The sequence below is a fragment of the Gavialis gangeticus genome, unplaced genomic scaffold (genome assembly GCF_001723915.1).
Source record: "Gavialis gangeticus isolate Ggan-Ray unplaced genomic scaffold, GavGan_comp1, whole genome shotgun sequence".
Lineage (NCBI taxonomy): Eukaryota > Metazoa > Chordata > Crocodylia > Gavialidae > Gavialis > Gavialis gangeticus.
In genome coordinates this window covers 54,353,363-54,360,289 of record NW_017728994.1, presented here as the reverse complement: position 1 = coordinate 54,360,289, position 6,927 = coordinate 54,353,363, and the positions used below count along the sequence as shown (strand labels likewise).

At 40.1% G+C, this 6,927-nt stretch overlaps 1 long non-coding RNA gene across 1 annotated transcript; it reads right to left on the bottom strand.

Moving 5' to 3' along the window:
• Nucleotides 1-251: 251 nt before the first annotated feature.
• Nucleotides 252-6,480, bottom strand: LOC109287615. The gene is made up of 3 exons (XR_002094914.1): nucleotides 4,239-6,480; nucleotides 1,792-1,895; nucleotides 252-341 (listed from the first exon to the last, which is right to left on the bottom strand). It is a non-coding gene; the product is annotated as an uncharacterized LOC109287615 (long non-coding RNA).
• Between the last annotated feature and the right edge of the window lie 447 nt (nucleotides 6,481-6,927).

Here is a 6,927-nt window from a genome sequence, read left to right as displayed (position 1 = left end):
TCTGTTTCTCAAGAACAGGTTCTGAAATCCCTGATGGGTTCCTGATAGGCTAATTCAACATTGTTAGTTAGATTAGTTTGTAGGCTGGTTATAAGTATTTATAATTCTGTTATATAAAGGTTGCTTGTTCTTTGGTGTTTTGAAATTTGACTGGGAATGGAAGATGCATGACCCTTCAAGAGCCTCGTGTGATGTAACGCAGAGGCTTGTTGAGTAACTCGAAGGCATTTGGAGCTGAGACATTGAAGGAAGCAGACCTCTGTTGAGCATCTTCTCTCGTACCAATTACAGATCACCATCGTGGCCCATCCCAGCTGCTTCAGAGGAGTGTTCAAGGAAACCTGCCAACGGAAAATTAAGGTTTTTTTTTTATTAAGTTATTAAAAAACCCGTACCCATAAGGAAATTGCTACCTAGCCTCCCCAGCTGAAAACAAGATTCCACCTCCTTCACATGAAGGGCTACGCCAGTCTGAGAGGACTCCCTTTGACTTTGGTAGGGATTATATTCAGAATTGAGGATTCTTCAGAGTAGAAACGCCAGATTCTTGTCCTTAGCAGCTCCTGACACATATGTGCTTTCTAGCCTTTCTTTTTTTTAAAACAATGTCTATGGAATACAATTGTGGATGTTTCCAACATACCTGATCCTTTATGAGTTCTATTTTCTTTTCTAAGTGCCTTGGAAGGTTTTGTCATGGACTCACTGATTGCCATCTAGATGTTTACGCAAGGGAACACCATTTACTTCCCCTTTTCCATTCATTATTTTGCACATTGTTGTCCTGACATTGAGATCAGGTTTGGCCCTGATGGCTGTAGTACTTTATTCAGTGTCTTGCTGCATGGAGTATTAGCCCTTGCCCTTTGGCACTCACTCGGTTAAGATCCTATGATTCATGTCACAAAGTCACTTAAAAGCTTTCAAGAGAGCAAGGCTGAGTTGTCCCAGTGCCATCTGTAGGGGCTGCCCTGTAGCATTCTGGAAATGGAAGTCATGAGTCTGGTGCCCCAGAATGACATCGTAAGTGCATTTGCAGGTGTTGGAGCTTGTGGGGGGTAATGGGTACTTCAGATATTTCTGCACAACTCTGTATTATGCCATGATGACATACCACTAGTGTTCTCTCTTCTCCATTTCCCTGATTATCTTAGCCCTCCTCTGCACCTTGAATGACTCTGAATTCAGCTTTCCTTTAACATGGGTGACAGGATTGGATGTAGTTTTATGGGAGTGAAAAGACCTGGCTCTCTCATACAAAGAACCCTATGCATTATCTCCTCTCTGTAGAGGCTTAGAAAATACATCAAAGTCCTGAGGCTTCTCTGCAACAAGATGACTAAGACTATTCTTTGTAGTGGATTGGAGCCAGATCCATTTCTCATCCAACCTAGGGTCAAGTCAGGATATATCATCCCCCCAAATTCTGTTTTCCATTTTTTTTGATTGTCACCCTCATTCTTGTAAGGACCACCCCTATTCTGGAATCAGCACTGACTACTGAACAGATGGAGGGCTTTTTGGCCTGGGATGTTTAAACTCGAAGACCAAAGTATTCAAATCAAACAACCTTGACCTTCAGTACAATGACAAATGTGCCATCCTTGTACACATTGAGGAAAACCTCTTGGCGGTGCTGGATCTCCTCACAAAAGCCTACCAAACTTTGGGCCTCTCTCAACATCAAGAAGACTAAAGTTTTTTATCAGCCTGCTCAGGGCATGAATGTGACCAGCCCCCTCAACTTCCCATTGAGGAAAGACTGTGGAGGTAGATGAACACCTCCCTTACCTCTGTAGCTACCTCTCTCAGAGGTGATCCACTACAGGATTAATGAGGAGATCCATTTCAGGATCTGGGATTTTCTTCAGATGTATTTTCATTGATTGTGATCCCTGGAAAGACACCAAGATCCAGGTTTACAACACAGTCATCATCCTCATTCTCCTCTACTGATGTGAAACATGGGAGACCTACCATTTGTCATCTCAAGAGCTTGGAGAGGTATCACCAATGATACCTCTGGAAAGTCCTCTGCATTAAATGGGAAGATTGTTGTACAAATGCCAGTATTATTGCTGATACCAGACTACCAGCACTGAGTCAGTGATCCTCAAGCACACTGACCCAGACATTGTGCATAGATGCATACTGACTTTTAACACCCAAAACAAGTGCTCTATTCCAAGTTTGGTTGTAGCCTGAGATCTTGTGATGGCCAGAAGAAATACAGCAAGGACACACTGAAGGCATACCTTAAGAAAATGGATGCTGACATAAAGAGCTTGGAAGAGCTGGATACTAACCAACTGCAATAGCACCACAACCTCAACCAAGCAGCAGCCTGCTTCAAGGTAAAGCAACTTGCCCTCAAAGCAGAGAAGAGAGAGCAGAGGAAGAAGGAGAGACATCTCAGCCTACAGCCTGCTTTTCCCTGTGGAAAGACCTGCAACTTCTGTGGACAGATCTGTGGCTCAGGGACTGGGCATTTAAATCACCTCAAGACCCATCGATAAGCTATGGTACAGATCATCCTTGAATGGAGGGATTGCTGTTGCCAGTGGGAGACTTATTAAAGGAATGGAGAAAATTGTTGAGTAAGGAAAGGAAAGGAGCTTGTGAACTTGTATTAGCTTAGCTCTCAGGGACCTATGAAAAATTCAGTGCTAACTCTGTGCTTCCCCATGTTGTGCCCTCTCATGTTGCTGCAGCCTGAGTGTGCCATCCCTTTCTGATGTAAAAACTGCAGTGTGCAAGGGGATTAGGGTTTGCATGCAAGAAAAAAAGTTTGTGCTAATAATGATATGGCCCTTAAGTGGATCTGTGTGCAGACATACCTGAAGGCAAAATTGGGCCATCAGTGTATAGTGCATATGACATTTCTAAATGCAATACCCTAAACAGCATAGCTCCTCCATGCAGCAGCCTACCCCTCCCCTCCCTGGGATTACAAAACATCCCAATATTCTGATGTTCATGCAAAATGCTCCTACAGTTTTGAAGGTGGAGGAGGCTCAGGGATGAAATAAAGCCTTAGTCTTAAACTGCAAGAAATATCTGAGGAGGATTTTATAATGTTGTTTTATTATCTGAAAGTAATAACTGGGCAGGTATGGTTGTGTATGATTAACTGGTACTGAAAGTGCTCAGACTTACAGAACTTTAAAGGTTTGTGAAATGTAGAACCATAAAACTGTCACCTGTCCAGCCTTAGGTTTCACAGCATTAATCTCCAGGTTTCTCAGGTCCAGCAGACACAAGAGAGAAATGGGGGAGGGGGAACCCCTTTGTTTGGGAAACACAGATTAACAGAGAGCATGGGAACAATGCTTGACAGTTTGAATATTAGACCTGGAATGTAACTAGTGGCGTAGTTAGATACATAAAAAGAGAAGGTCAAATGAGAAAATGAATGCAACTTTTTTGGTGGCTTAGTTTGTAGATGCAGAAACAAACTTCATCATTATTCATACTTTGTATTAACAAGTATATAATTGCTTATATTTACAGACAAAAACTTCATTTAAGTGGAGTTAAACTGTAGCTAGTTATGAATAATTTAACCCAGAGATCTTTGAAGTATAGTTGCAGTACAGTTTATTTACAAAAAAAGATTAAATAAAAACATTGATGGGAATTCTTATTTCTGTAGACCTTTTCCAAAATTGCATATTGGTCAAGTCATTTAATGCAGGTATATGTTAACGTGTACATAGGTATCATAGTTAATTAAATTTGAACCTCCCTATTTCTTGGCTTTTAGACATTTCTTATGTTCTTTATAACATAGTGGATGAGATATAGGATTGGAAAATGCTAGGATTATAGTGCCCTAATTCTGGACTGATGTGGATTTTAAAAGCTGCAATGGTCTGTGGAAGAATTATTATACTTATGCAGAGATTTTTCCTAATTCTCCCCAAATATTTCCAATAATCTTTTCATTCTTTTCTTGAGAAAATTCCCCAGCAAACCAAACAAAAAGATTCTAACTTGCAGTTTATAAATCAAACATTTTTCTTATGTCAGTACAAAGAAAAATGAGGGAAAAACCCCTTAAAATCCCACTTTAAAGCAACACTAAGAAAACTGCCCTGCTTTTTAAGACCTTCATTTCTGATGAATGACTTGTCTAATGTCAATCTGTAATTAGGAGCTGTGCTCTGCCATAGCACTGTTGCAATCAGTGGTACATGAGTCATGGCAAATTTTGATAAAATCACAGATTTGTCACTCACTTGTGCATTTTTTTGCAAAATGATCTGTACTGCCTCCAGCCTTTAAGCTTCTTAATCATATAGTCTCCATAATAGTATCCCTGGAGGAAAAGAGACAGCTTTGCATTTTGTGCCAAGGTGCCAGGCAGCTGAAAGAGGAGTAAACAGTTATGGTGCCTCCTGCAGGAGGGCTTTGCAGTGAGTTGGAGTCCAACACAAGGTATTTACTGGAACTTGGGATGTCTGTGAACTAATAAAAAAAACAGATTTACCCATAATATGCCCAAAGTCTCATAAATACACCAATCTTTAACTGATTTACAATTGGATGTCAAAGGGAACTATGAATATGATTATTTGCTGTCCCTAGATATTTAGTGGCCTGTATGGTAGTTTCAGTTAACTATTTTTTTCTACGTATTCATACCAAAAAAAAAAAAGATCACAACTACTAGTAGCAGCGACTGAGATCTTTGCAAGTGGTCTCAACAAAGAAAGACAAGAACTACATGGAGTGTTTATAAGCTCTGTCTTTGTTCTTAGCAGGGCGTCTCCAGAAAGGGTAAAAGCAGAGAGGATTGGGAAGCTTGTATTTTTACACAACCTACCAAGCATTGCCAATCCTGATGTATGCATGCAACATCTGGACGGTGTACAAACGCCATGCTATGAAGCTGGGCCACTTTCACACGGGCTGTCTGAGGAAACTGATGAGGCTAAGATGGCAAGACAAGACACTGAGGTTCTTACTTGGGCAGGTGTTCCAAGCAGCCACGCTGTTGATAAAATCACAGTTGAGATGGGTAGGCTGTGTCAGCAGGATGTCAGATGAGCGACTGCAAGAGAAGATCCTTTATGGTAAGCAAAAGGAGGTCAGAAGAAACGCTTCAATGACCCCCTCAAGTCAGCCCTGAAACATTTCAACATTGACCTGAAGCCCTGAGATCTCGCTCATAATCATTCCACCGGACGAAGCCTCATCCCTACTGGAGCTACCGGCTACGAGCAGAGAATGACTGCTAAGGCAGAGCAGAAGCACAAACAGCAGCATGTCCGCTGTTGATCAAGCAACCCAAAGCAGCATGTCTTGCTCAGTGTGCCATAGAGTAACAGTTCAAAGCACAAATTGGCCTGATCAGCCACTTGTGTTCAAAACTGATGTCATGGTCATCTTCCAATTCAAAGGACAAACAACTTGGCTCAAGAAGACTTGCCTGAAATGGTGTCCGTGACCAGCATTGAATTAAGAATGCTAAGAAATTCCTATGGAAAGCTAAGACTTTGTAAATATTTTTGCTCCAACAACTTAATGGGTGACCAATGCTGTGATTGCAAGTTTAAGAGTTAATCATTCTGTACTATCTGCAATGCTGGTTTTAATCCAGTAATGCTTTCTGTTAGAACAAAAGTCTTTCTTGTGCTTAAGCAAAGTGAGTAACAAGTAAGGTAAAAGGTAGGAATAGCTTTGATGACTAAAATGACCTGTATCTTTTAAGATTACATTAACAAAGACGATATTTGGGAGGGGAAAAAAATCCTTCAGCTATGCAATGTGCTATGTTATCTAGGAGAAATTTGCTGTAGTCTTAATTAATTTGGTATTTGTTTTCAGGATAAGGAAGATGAAATAGATTAAAAGGAATCAGCTATCTTAGAAGGAGGTATAATGGATAGCTGAACCATTACTGCCTACAGTCTTATCAGTCAAGTTCATGGCCCTTTGCCATGGTCAAATACTCCAAAAAAATTATATAGAAAAAGAAATAATGCTGATATTGAAACTTTCCACTGCCAAATTACATATCCGTTATTGTTTATAGTCATGTGAGGTCAAGCCCGGTCACTAAAAACAAAGGATCTTTGTATATAACTTTACTCTCTCATCACAGGGCTTTTAGTTTCCAAACTTTTGTAACACTCCCTGGTTTGAAAGTTTCTTTTTCAGCAGGATACTGTGTGCTCTTTTATAAACATGTCTCCATTAGTAAAGGAGACATGACGGGAATCACTAAAAACTACTCAGGGGCACATAATAGGGATAGATTTTATTTTAAAAAACAGCGTTTCTCTCTCAAACAGACATACTGTCTTGCTTTATGTTGGACGTTTTCAGGATTAATTGAATCGTACTTATGTAGGGTGAAGGACTAATCGAGAATTTTAGAAATGATTACAAAATAAAATAGGCATTTTACCAGCTTTGTTTTCCTGAGAAAATCACGAAGCGTTTTGCAAAATTCTCACGCAAGGCAAGGAGAATGCCATTTTTGGAACAGATACAGCCCTGGAAGTCCTGCCGTTCACGGGGCACTCCAAAACTATTCCTATTTGCTCGATTCCATAGCAACAACACATAACTGACAGGGGTGGAATACTGAACTGAGGTTTTACTACTCAAACTGAGGATTTAGGCAAGTGTATCCTGTTCAAAGTACTTTATTTTCCAAAGAGCTTTATTTTCTAAAGTACTAGCTCCCTTTCAGAGGAGTGATGGAATTATCTTGGATTCCTTTTACAGTGAAACTATACTGCAGTACTGTTTCAAAACAAGGAGAAATCATTTAAAAACCACACCAGAAATTAACACAAAGGCTCTTTTTGGGATGATAGAATTACATAGAATAAACTACACTTGAACATTTTTTTTCCTTAGGATGTAAAGCAGATTCTATTTCTTCCTTTTTCAGATGGGGAGAGAGTAGAGTAACCA